The sequence below is a fragment of the Cervus elaphus genome, chromosome 29, assembly GCF_910594005.1.
Source record: "Cervus elaphus chromosome 29, mCerEla1.1, whole genome shotgun sequence".
NCBI classification, from domain to species: Eukaryota; Metazoa; Chordata; class Mammalia; order Artiodactyla; family Cervidae; genus Cervus; species Cervus elaphus.
This window is the reverse complement of record NC_057843.1, coordinates 10000001-10012956: the sequence shown is the minus strand read 5'-3', so window position 1 is coordinate 10012956 and position 12956 is coordinate 10000001. Positions and strand designations below refer to the sequence as shown.

At 39.0% G+C, this 12956-nt stretch overlaps 1 protein-coding gene and 1 non-coding gene across 3 annotated transcripts in view; both read right to left on the bottom strand.

Annotated features, from left to right (window-relative positions):
- KIF13B (kinesin family member 13B) overlaps window positions 1-12956 on the bottom strand; it is a 204145-nt gene that overhangs the window by 149500 nt on the left and 41689 nt on the right. The window lies entirely within an intron of this gene.
- TRNAK-CUU lies at window positions 6699-6771 on the bottom strand. Its single transcript has one exon. It is a non-coding gene; the product is annotated as a tRNA-Lys (tRNA).

Genomic DNA, 12956 nt, shown 5'->3' with positions numbered 1-12956 from the left:
TAAATAATGCTAAATGTCAGAGAAGAAAGCAATAAGAAATATGATATTTGGCTATAACTTAGAAAATTACAAAAATATACGTCACAGGATGAACAGAGTACTTTCACTGTAAGCTTTCAAGTCAAATTTGAAAGTGTATTTTCAATCAAGTTTAAATACAGTATTAATATTCATCTCTTCTCCCAAAAACTAACTTGACTTTAACTGCTACATGTCACAGACACAAATAGTCTACCGTTTTTTTTGTTTTTTTTTTTTTTACTAAAAGTAAAACCTGAAATTCAAAGGAAAATAAGACACCTATTCCTCAGTGTACAATTATGTAGCCTTTTGCTTTTTTTGGAAGCAGGAAATGTGTTGTAATGTTTACCTCATAACATTTCCCAAAAGAAATGCTTTATGTCACTCGAAATAAACCATGCTTCCATCATTTCCCTGTTTGTCACTGTTGATTTTAATAGGCAAACAAGTAATAGGGAAGGTAAAATGAATTTTAAAAAAGCCTTGATCTTGAAGAAATGGGTGAGGATGTGGAAAGAGGAAAAGGATTAAGAATTAAAGCATAAGTTGAGGCCATTGGCATACAGTGCTAGCATTTTTCAGCCTAAGGAGGAAGCTGTGTGGGCCTTCCCTGGTGGTCCAGTGGTTAAGACTGTGCTTCCAATGCAGGGGTGTGGGGTTCGACCCCTGGTTGGGAAACTATGATCCCACATGTTGCATAGCACAGCTCAAGAAAATAAGCTGTAGACATAGATATTTTGAGGAACCAAATATGCCTGGACCAGCAAAAGCCGGAAACCCCTACATTAGACAGCAAGAACTCCTTAAACCGCATGCATCAACACAGTAACCCAGGTTTCTTGAACTAGCTAACTGGTTAACAAGGAAAAATTGGCTCTACACTGGCGGCTAAAGGAAGATTGGATGAGGAGTTAAGTACTAATAAATCGCAGAGAAGGGAGAGTTCAGTTAAACCTGGGCATTTTCTTAAGAGTTACCAATTCTGATGTCTTTTAAAAATGCAACAGTTTTTAAGATATAAATTACCTAATATATTCTACATATCTATGTAGTTTTAACAGTTTTATTGACATCATAATTTATATACCATAAAGTCACCCATTCTAAGGGAATGATTCACTGACTTTTAGGAAATGTACAGGGTTGTGCACCCCCCACCCCAACCTAGTTTAAGAACAATTCTGTCACTCAGGAAAGTTTCCTCAAGCCTGACTGTACTCAGTCCCAGGTCCTTCTCCCAGCCCTAAGCAACCACTTAACAATTATATGTGCTTTCAGTCATTCTTCTGTGAACATTTCATATAAATGAAATTATACAATATGTGGTCTTTTGCATCTGGTGTCCATCACTCAGGCATGACTTTGTTCATTTGTTTGTTGGTGGCGCTATGCAGCATTTTAGTTCCCCGACCCAGGACTGAACCTGTGCCCCTGCAGTGGAAGCAAAGTCCTAACCACCGGACCACCTGGGAATTCCCAAATTCAGGCATGTTGTGAGGTTCATCATCTTGTTATCAGTTCCCTGTTCCGTTTTATTCCTGGTAGCTGACAGGAATTTTAGAGTGTTTCCAGTTTGGGGCTATGATGAACAAAGCTGCTATGAACAATCAAGAACAAATCTTTGTACAGACGTTTATTTTTATTTCTATAAATCTACGCAAGTATAGATAACCTAACCAAAGAACTGCTGCATCATAGGGTAAGTGTATATCTATCTTTACAGGAAACAATCAAACCGTTTTCCTAAATGTGTGTGCCAGGTTACATGCCCACCAGCACCAAGTCAGAGTCACAGGTGCCCCACCTTCACCATCTTTTAGCAGTGTCTGCTTTACATTTACAGCCATTCAAGTGGATTGACGTGGCATCTTGCTGATATTAATTTGTATGTCCATAATGACCAAAGAGGTTAAGAGTCTTAACATGTGTTTATATTTCACATTATATAGTCTAAGAACTGACCAACTCCTGGTCAAATACACACTGTTTCCTTTTCATTCATGCTTATTCCTCTGGACCATTTCTATTACTTTGTTCACTGCTTTTACCTCTTTAACCACTTTTGATTTTCTTCATAGTTTTTGTGGAGACATTAATTTTTCTCTCTCTTGGACACCTAAAACTGCTTGGTCATATGGTCAGCATCAATTTAACTTCATATTTACTATTTGTTTTATGATCCACATGTGCAAAACTGCCCATCTGAAATTTAGGTCAATCTTTTTTGGATCAAGCTCAGTATGTAAAAATTTTAGTAAATTTTATTTAATTGCTAATGTCCATACTGAATGATTCAAAACATACAATGGAGTCAATATACCCAAGTCATTCTTACTGCATTAAGCCTTGAGCGTCTAACTATTTCAGGCCTATAATCGGATGGCACCAAGGACATCAGAGCTGAAATCCCTAAGAAGCTTGCAATATAGTTGATAAGATAACAGATCAGTAGATATCAAAGACACTGTCTCCATGGCATGACGCTGTAGGGAAAAGTACTTTACACTAGCAATTACAAACCCTTCATTCAGTTTTCATTCTGCCCTGCTTTAGTTTTGTGAGCCCAGTGGTCACTTAACCTCATCAAACCTCTCTGCTACTTCAGAAACCAGGCAATCACCTACATAATCTGCTTCAGGCCACCATGCAATACCCTATGTGGTATGGAAAGAACGTGGCTTGGGAACTAGACAGATGAGGGTTCAGATCTAGATTCAATACAGGTTTGTGCTCTTATCAGGTCCACACTGCATTCCATGTGTTATTTTCTTTAATCTCCACAACAACCCTAAAGAATAGATTCTATTATCCTCATTTTACAAGTGAGGCAACTGAGGCTCAGCAAGATTAAGCTGCTTGCTCAAGTCAACAATTAAATATTAAAGATTCAAACCAAGGCAGAAGCAATACTCTGCTGAAGTGACACAATCAAAAACATGTAGGTCATGTGAGAGCAATACTGAGTCTTCTTTCATGGCCCAACCTTCTCTGCATTATTTTTTCAAGACTTTGTTTCTGTTCTTCTCTCCTTCATGAAGTCTGGTTTCCTGACTAGGCAAAGAAACCTTAAGGAAATATGTTGTAGTCCCAGGAGACTGAGTTGTACATTTGCAAGGGGGTGCAGGTGGAGAAGACTTGTCCAGCCTACCTAACAAACAGGCAAAACCCATCACTTTTTGTCCAACACAGAGTGGGGCAGAAGGATGACACACAACATGGGGAAACGGTTTAGAAAAGAAAACATCGCCATCCTTTGGTTCTCTCATATTCCAAGATACAACCAGCTAACTCTTAAGGAGCAGTATGGCTTCAGAATTCAGGTATTCTTAACTAAACTAAACTGTCTTTTTTTTTTTTTTTTTAATTCATTTATTTGGCTGCACCAGGTCTTAGTTGCAGCATGTGGGATCTAGTTCCCTGACCAGGGATCGAACCTGGGCCCCCTGCATTGGGAGCTCAGAGTCTTAACCACTGGGCCAGCAGGGAAGTCCCTAAACTAAACTGTCTTAAAGAAAGAAGCGTCCATCCGCACCAAGCTGCAGAACAAGGAGCATGTGATTGAAGCCCTCCGCCGGGCCAAGTTCAAGTTCCCTGGCCGTCAGAAGATCCACATCTCCAAGAAGTGGGGATTTACCAAGTTCAATGCAGATGAATTTGAGAACATGGTGGCAGAAAAGCGACTCATCCCGGACGGCTGTGGGGTCAAATACATCCCTAATCGTGGTCCCCTGGACAAATGGCGGGCCCTGCACTCATGAGCATCAGCTCTGTTCCCTCCTTAATCACGCTCACCAATAAATGCTATTTCCTGTCAAAAAAAAAAAAAAGAAGCGGCAATCTTAGAACACATTAGCTTGAAGGACAAAGAAAAAAGCACTGGAAGCTTTTGAATGCAAATTTAGACTCTTGGAAATAAAATAGTAAATGAGGACATGAACTGAAGTTTAAAATTCAATCTGCACACAACATAGGTAACAGGTACTGTGTACAAGAGGAATACTTGCATATTAGTTCTGTACACTCACCTACAAACACAGGTGTGTCAGCAATACCAGACAATACAGCCAAACATTAACTGGTATTTCCATTTCCCAGAGAGGTGAAAAAGAGACTTGCTTAAGAAATTTGCTTGTGTAAAACTGCTGGAACTGCCAAAAATTTTTTAAGCATTCTACAAGTTTAAGTCAGTATTTCTTCATACCTTTCATAGTTTACAGTGGTAAAGAGACTGGGCTCGGGAATCAAATTGCTTGATTTTGAATCCCAACTGCAGCGTTTACTGTGTGACCTGAGAAACAGCTAACCTGTCTGTGCTCCAGCTTCCCTTATCTGTAAAACGCAGACAATAAGAGAACCGACGTCAGGGATCGCGATGGGGATTAGAACAGGACCTGGCACAGAATAAGTACCAAGTGAAGAGGGGATATTGTGTATGGATTTCCTAAAATCTCAACAGAGAGATTTCAAAAGTAGGAGATGATGAATGCCTTTTGGCTACGGAGGCAAGATGGTGCAAAGGTCTTATTCTTCTCCTGGGTGAACTAGTTTGGAAAAAATTCCAGAGTAAGAGCTGGTCCAGAGGCGATAAGGCACTAAGGGTGCCTAGTTTTAAGATCTTCCATTAGTCAAAAATTCACTTGCAATAGTATGATTTTTTTTTTTCCAGGGCGGAGGGCTGTCAAGACACATCCTCCCAAGATGGTTCATTGTACTTTGCTATATTATTCGAATCTATTGTTCATTAAAAATAAATGGTTAAGTTTGGTGGCATTTTTTTTTTCATTTATTTTTATTAGTTGGAGGCTAATTACTTCACAACATTGCAGTTGGTGGCATTTTTTAATATCATCTCTTCCTGCTCCTTCTCTCTTATGGGTAACAACTGGATCCCCATTGATGTTCATAAACCTGTTTCCTATCTAAAACGCCCCTGTGTCTTGGGACACTATGGCCACAGTTATATCATGCTTATCGGAAGGCATAAGAGAATTACAGCAATTAAAGGTGAAAACACAAGGTTCCCAGAACTCCTTGAATATGCTTCCTTGTGACAGACACTACACTATACCAACTGCTTACAGGGACACCAGGAGCCGGAGGCCTCCATCCCGGCCCCCACCCCAGCTCCTTCACCTTCACACCTCAGCGCTTATACTTAGCCCTTCCAGACTGTAGGCATCCAGTGAATGTCTACTGAAATGACAGACTAGGAGTTAGGTTAACCATCACTATGTCCTACATAAAATAAAATCTCTCCTGATAAATAATCCCTCACCAGGGATTCCCTGGTGGCTCAGATGGTAAAGAGCCTATCTGCAATGCAGGAGATCTGAGTTCAATCCCTGGGTCAGGAAGATACCCTGGGGAAGGAAAAGGCAACCCACTCCAGTACTCTTGCCTGGAAAATCCCATGGATGGAGGAGCCTGGTGGGCTACAGTTCAGTGTTGCAAGGAGTTGGACGTGACTGAGCAACTTCACTTTCACTTTTCAAAGCCTCTCCAGATACTACTTTTCCTATGCATATTCCCTGTCAGGGTTTTGTCCTTCCTTTATTGTTACACATTAGACTCTAAACTACCAGTTTCCTTAAGAAACCATGATCCAGAAATGTAAAAGAGCCAGAAAATGTTAATTCTTCCCCACTGAATTTCAGGTAACAGTTATCTAGGGAGTAACCATAAGACAGAAGGCTCAGAGACAAAGATCTTTGGAGGGAAATAATAAAATTGTATAGCTAAGGATCTGAAAGAGAAAAATTTAAGAATATGCTGAAGACAGAATTGGGGCTTCCCTGGTGGCTAACGGGCAAAAGAATCCACCTGCAACACAGGAGACTTGAGTTTGATCCCTAGGTCAGAAGATCCCCTGGAGAAGGAAATGGCAACTCACTCCATGGACAGAGGAGCCTGGCAGGCTATAGTCCATGGGATCGCCAAGAATTGGACACAACTTAGCGACTAAATCACCAAAGACACAGTTAAAAAGTAAACAAAACCACAGGAAAAATAAAAAGCTTACTCAAGTGAGTCATGGTTTAAAATGTGGTACAATCTGATGCAATTGACTGAATTTAAGAAAAAGAGAAATTTATTTTAACTTTATGCTAGAACAACCCCATCAAATAGCCTATGAACCAGTTCTGATAACAATCCCAGGGAAAGACAGGAAATCTAACACACCATTTGGTCTAGCACTGAGACAGAGGGATAGACAGATGGACGGATGGGCAGAGAAGCCAGTGAAAGAGTAGATGGATGGAAGGATGGATGGATACACACATATATATGTATATAATAATGTCAACTTATGAATAAAGCAAGTGGGCTATAAGAGGACAGAGAAAGGGGGAAGGGCAGGATCTCATCTTGGTAAAGAAGGAATGAAGAGACGATGTTCAAAGTACAATATATTCTGTAAAAACACCACAGAGATGACTATGAAAGGTGAAAGTGTTAGTCACTCAGTTGTGACTAACTCTTTGCAACCCCATGGATTGTACCAGGCTCTTCTGTCTATGCAATTTGCCAGGCAAGAATATTGGAGTAAAGGAAATACTTCACCCCTGAAGTATTTCCTGAAATACTGAAGGAAATAGCCATTTCCTTCTCCAGGGGATCCTCCCGACCCAAGGACTGAACCCAGGTCTCCTGCATTGCAGGCAGATTCTTTGGGCAACCGCCGAAGGTGGGGCTTGAACCCATGACCCTGGGATTAAGAGTCCCATGCTCTACCTATTGAGCTAGCCAGGCAGCCTGAAATGATGGTAGAAGAAATTAAATATAAAAATCGAACAGTAGGAGAAGAGGTAAAAAGCTTGTACATCTTAAGCTAAAATCTTCTTCAGGGAGTCAATGAACATATGTCTAAGACTAATAAATCTAGGTATGTACATACCTGGAATAGTCTTCAAAAATTTCTTTGATCATGTACCCCCCAAAAAACCTCCTCATACATTTAAGTTGTCATATAAAGTTATTCAAAAATGGGTTTAAATAGTTGCAAAGAATTCCTGAATTTTTATATTTTTAAATAGAATTTCTTAAATTTATCCACTGGAATCCAAGTACCATAAATTTATATAAATTTAAATAATGATATTTTATTGTTGATACAATCCACTGTTTTTTAAATGAAAAAAACTCTTTTCTTTAATAGCCAAAAATTTCATACCTTTACTTCTTTCCCATCAAGTCACCCAGTGATGTGAAGTCATCTATCCAACATCTGAACTGACTTGAAAATTTGAAGGCAATGAAAAAGAAACACTCGGTCTCTAAATTCCATTCTATTGATAGTTTGCACAAAACATTTTATCCTAATGTAAAGTCTTTTGTTAACCCTCTATCATGCTTTTCTGCAAAAATATCTATAAATTTCTCAGGTTACTCTTCTTCTGCATTGAGCTAACAATACAATTATTAGTAGCACATAATTGACTAGAGCAAAATAAATACATCACAAATTTTGATAAACACAATAAAGTAAAAACTGTAATGGAAAAGCATCTTATAATGAAACGAGTCCATGCGGTTACTATAACTTACTACTGACATGAGCTGGCATTGAGCATTCATGGTACTGCTTTCTTCTGTACAGAAGTAAGGCACTGAAGGGGCTTCCCAGATGGCGCCAGTGATAAAGGAGCTGCCTGCCAGCGCAGGAGAAAACCAGAGATGCGGGTGTGCTTGCTGGGTGGGAAGATCCCCTGGAGTAGGAAATGGCAACCCACTCCTGCATTTTTGCCTGGGAAATCCCAGGGACAGAGGAGCCTGGCGGGCCACAGTCCATGGGGTCACAGAGTCGGAAGAGACTGAGCACACACGCGAAGCACTAAAAATCTTGCTAAAATATGTAAGAGAACTGAACTGGAGGGAGGTTTGTTACAGTAACGTCACTCAAATCTTCACACTCCTGCCATGGTACACAGCAAAAAAAAAAAAAAAAAACAAACAGAATGATCTAATACCAAACATTATTTTTAAGGCTCTATAAGCTAATGAATCAATTAGGTCTCCTGAAAGCAAAAACTAGAAACTACCTGACTGGCAAAAAGAATGTAACCCAGGTCATAAAGCATTCATTTTTCTCAGCTTCTTGGATAGAGGCCAAAGACTCTACCATAACTTCTCAAGTTAATCACACCTGCTATTGTTTCACTTATCGGAACTTTACTTAACCTCTAAAACTCAGAAAGGATTGAAAAAAATCACATCTTGTTAACTTCATTATGCCTCGGACAAAAGAATACTATTTGGCAAAATTATTTCATCTTACAACGTGCTTTCAATATATTTTCATAAAAACACTGAAGCTACACATTTAGCTGATTCAATTTATGGAAAAGTTTGCACTATAACTAGAATGTGACTTAATTATTAAGTCAGTATCTTACATATCTTATCAAATCTTGATTATCTTATTATCAAATTAATCAGGTATGTCAAACACATTTTCCATACAAAACAACCTGACTTCATTTTTAAATTCTAATAAAAGTGTTAACATTCATTTCAAGGAGGTGTATATTAAAGAATACATTTTGTAAGATAGATTACTGAAAGTAATTAAACAAGTATTTAAATTATATACATCTAGTAATTTAAAACAGATAAAAGATGTATCAATATGTTGCTTCTCATTAATTGATCTGTAATAATAAAATTTAATGTGTAACTAAAACCAGAAATTATTTACAAAACAAGGAATATGATGAAGAAATGGTGTTCCTTGGGTTAACATGTATATTACATTGGTATATTGAGCTTTCTTCTAATAATTACATAAGAATGAGAAAAAAAGTCCATTAACCTTTTAAAATCAAGATCTGATTTTCCTATGTATTTAATGAAACAGAAGAGTGCAGTCATCCCTTGGTACATGTGGGGTTAGAGAGCCCCCCCATACCAAAATCTGAAGATGCTCGATTTGCTAATTATTAGAGAAATGCAGGAAAAGCTATGACAAACCTAGACAGTGTGTTAAAAAGCAAAGACATCACTTTGCCGACAAAGGTCTATATATAGTCAAGGATATGGTCTTTCCCGTACTCATGGATGGTTGTGAGAGCTGGACTATAAAGAAAGCTGGGCGCCAAAAAATCAATGCTTTTGAACTGTGGTGTTGGAGAAGACTCCTTGGACTGCAAGGAGATCAAACCAGTCAAGCCTAAAGGAAATCAACCCTGAATATTCACTGAAGGACTGAAGCTGAAGCTCCAGTACTTTGGCCACCTGAAGTGAAGAGCTGACTGTTGAAAAGACTCTGATGCTGGGAAAGACTAAAGGCAGAAGGAGAAGAGGGTGACAGAGGACAGGATAGTTGGATGGCATCACCGATGCAAAGGACATGAAACTTGAGCAAACTCCAAGAGATGGTGATGGACAGAGAAGCCTGGTGAGATGCAGTCGTGAAGAGTCAGACACAACTTGGCGACTGAATAACCACCACCATCTCACACTGGTCAGAATGGACACCACTAAAAAGTCTACAAATAACAAATGCCGGAGAGTATGTGGAGAAAAGGGAACCTTCCTACACTACTGGTGGGAACGGAAGCTGGCACAGCCACAACGGAAAACAGTATGGAGGTTCCTCAGAAAACTAAAAATAGCTGCCATATGATCCAGAAATTCCACTCCTGGGCATAAATCCGGACAAAACTATAATTCAAAAAGATACATGCACTCCTATGTTCACAGCATGAAGCTATGATTTGATCCACAGATTTCTGATCATAGCACTATTCAAAACAACCAAGACATGGAAACAACCCAAATGTCAATCAACAGTTGAGTGGATACATAAACACAATGGAATGCTACTGACTCCTAATAAAGAAGGAAATAATGCCATTTGCAGAAACATCGATGGACATAGAGATTATCAGACTAAATGAACTAAGTCAGAAAGAGAAAGACATATTGTATGATATCACTTGTATGTGAAATCTAAAATGACACAGATGAATCTATCTATGAAGCAGGAACACGTTCACTGACACAGAACACAGACTTGGGATTGCCAGGGGGAGGGGAGGAGGCGAGGCAGACTGGGAATTTGGGGGTTAGTAAATGCAAACTATCAGGTACAGAATGGATAAAGCACAAGATCCTCCCGTACAGCACGGGAAACTGTAAGTCAATGTGCAGGGATAAACCATAACGGAACAAATATAAAAAAGAATGTATACACATGTATAACTGAGCCACTCTGCTGGAGAGCAAAAACTAACACTACACTGGACATCACTATACTTCCATTTTAAAGTAGAGCTCAGCTACCTTATTCAATAAAGATTCAGTAAGGAGAGAAAAGGGCATAAATTTTATCTGTGCATTTAGCCACTGCATCTTAAAATAAAAATCCCATTTTCCTGCTTTGGCTGTTTGAAAGTACTTTGCCTTCCAAGGAATGCCTTGTCCTAGGGATGAGTATTAAGAATAGAAAAGAATTGTTTCTATTTTCCAGCCTGGAAACCTACAATTTGATAACTGCAATTAACAATTAAACAGAAGTTCTATATTAAGAAATCTTAGCTTAAATCACACCATTAGTCTGTCAACAAGAAAGTGAAAAATAAAAACATGGAAATGAAAAGTGGGAATGTAGAAGAGAGCATATTTGAGTGACTATGAGGGTGAAAATGTTAACACTTCATATTGAATGACCCGAAAATTCTCATTGCTTTACGGCAGAATAAAAGCAAATCAACGATATTTCTGACCAGAAATATCAAGGAGTTGAAGTTAAAGATATCTGGGCCTGCAAAAGTGAAGAAGCAAGGGCTAGAAGGATTGTGTGGGTGAAGGAAGCCCGCCCACAGGCGCCTAGGGAACGTCTGTCCAATCAGTGAGGAGCTGGATATGGACTCGGCCAATGGAAAGCTTTGAGTCCAGGAACCAACGGACTCCACCTCTCTGTAAACACTGACCGTGGATTAGTTATGTTTTATAAACTCTCATATAGCTCTGATGATCTATTACGTGGAGAACTATGGACCCTGGTTATTTATCCATCGAAGTTCACATTTTTGGAGCCCTCTTGAATCTGTTTAAGGGAAAACTCACTAAGCTGCCAGAAACCTCTTTTGCAGGGCTTAGCAAAGTCAGGACTGAGGGGGTGTTTGCTGTATTTCACCTCAAAGATGAAACAACCCTACTCCAGTCCCTGAATGAATGGTTAGTCAGCGCTTGACCTAAAGCTCTTCCTCCCACTTCTCTGAGTTTTCTCAAACTGTGAGCAAATAAGCCAGATTCTGAACGTTTCCTCTGCTCTGACAAGGCGTTGGTACCTTTTACACCTGTAAGCTTAGTCACCACACAACCTAATATTGGCAAACTGTTCCCCTGGTGATCCTAGGTAGGCAAGTGGCTACAGGGGTGCTCACTGTAAATGCTACCTGGTGATTATAGTAAAATCCTGCCAGTAATGAATATTCTGCACTCAGGAGAGAACTGGTAACACAAGCATTCATTCAGCCAAGTACATATTTAAACTGGCTGGGGAAATTTCTCTCCACTCGGAAACACTAGACTTTCATCTCCTATTCTGTGGGTGTTCTCACTCGAAAAACATCAATGCGCAGATTTCCAAGACGAAAACTCTTTTCACCTGTTCTCAACACTCAGTGTTCAGGCCACCTTTAGCATCTCTTGCCGCATCATTTTAATAATCTCTGACCTGATTTTCCAATCTCCCCTCACATTCCCGCCTAATCTACCCTCCACAGTCATCAGTGTAATCTCACACTGAGTCATTTTGAGTCCAGTGGAGCCAGACAAGGCCTAGTTTTGACTCTGAGCAAGATTCTTAACCTCTCCATGCCTGTTTCTCCATCCGCAAAAAAATGCAAATAACAGTAAGACTGCTGTGAGGATTAAATAGCATGTATAAAGTGCTTAAAGCCGTGACTGGACAATTATGTCACTCATGTGTGGAAGAACCTTCCAGGCTCTCCCACTGTCCATGCCAACCATCATGCTATTCTTTGTATCTGAAATGTCTTTATTTCTGGGCCAGACAGAAGAAAGTCCTAATCATGTTTTTCTGTGATGTCTTTTTCAACCTTCATAAATTATAGTACTTGCAACTTTCACTCTGCCTCCCCTCAACTTCTTCCTAACACTGCATTCATGTCTGTCTAGATTGTCTTATCATGATGTCTTTATTAAGATTCTTTTGTCTTTATTTGAAAATACTTCTGAATAGTCCCATAGCACTTCATAGCTCTCTCCTAGGGAACTTTCACACACTGCATTTGTGATTTGTACAGTCTCATTATCCCTACTAATTATTTTTAAAAAGAAAAAATAGCAATAAAGGCGAGTGTTAAGTTTTAATCCGTTAAATTAAGTTTAATTTCTTGACATTCGGTATCCTAATCACAAATATACACTCCAGGCTTCATCAGGTGACAGAAGATTCTAATCAAAAATTCACACTCCAGAGGGAGGGGACATATGTACACCTATGGTTAATTCATGCTGATGTATGACAGAAATCAAACCAATACTGTAACCATCAATTAAAAATAAATAATTATTTTAAAAATGCACACTCTAGAGTAGGGATTCTTAACCCTGATAGAATGAATGGGCATCTGCAAAAATGGTTAGGGGAAAAAGTTACACTTTCATGTTTTACTATCTAACAGCAATTTAGCCATTACCCTCAATCATTAATATAGGCAATAAATTACAGAATTAGCAGTCATTTTGTCACCAACAAACACTACAGCTATTTTCTTATCATTACAATTATTGTATTTATATTCATCACAACTTTGAAATGAATTATTCCCAACACTAGATCTTCATAGTCAATACAGTAATAAAGAAAAAAAAAAAGAAGCATGTATTACTGCACTACACGTCTTTAAAAATATTCTGGAAACTGTATTTCATTATATTTGGCTTCTTTTGTAATCCTTTGCATT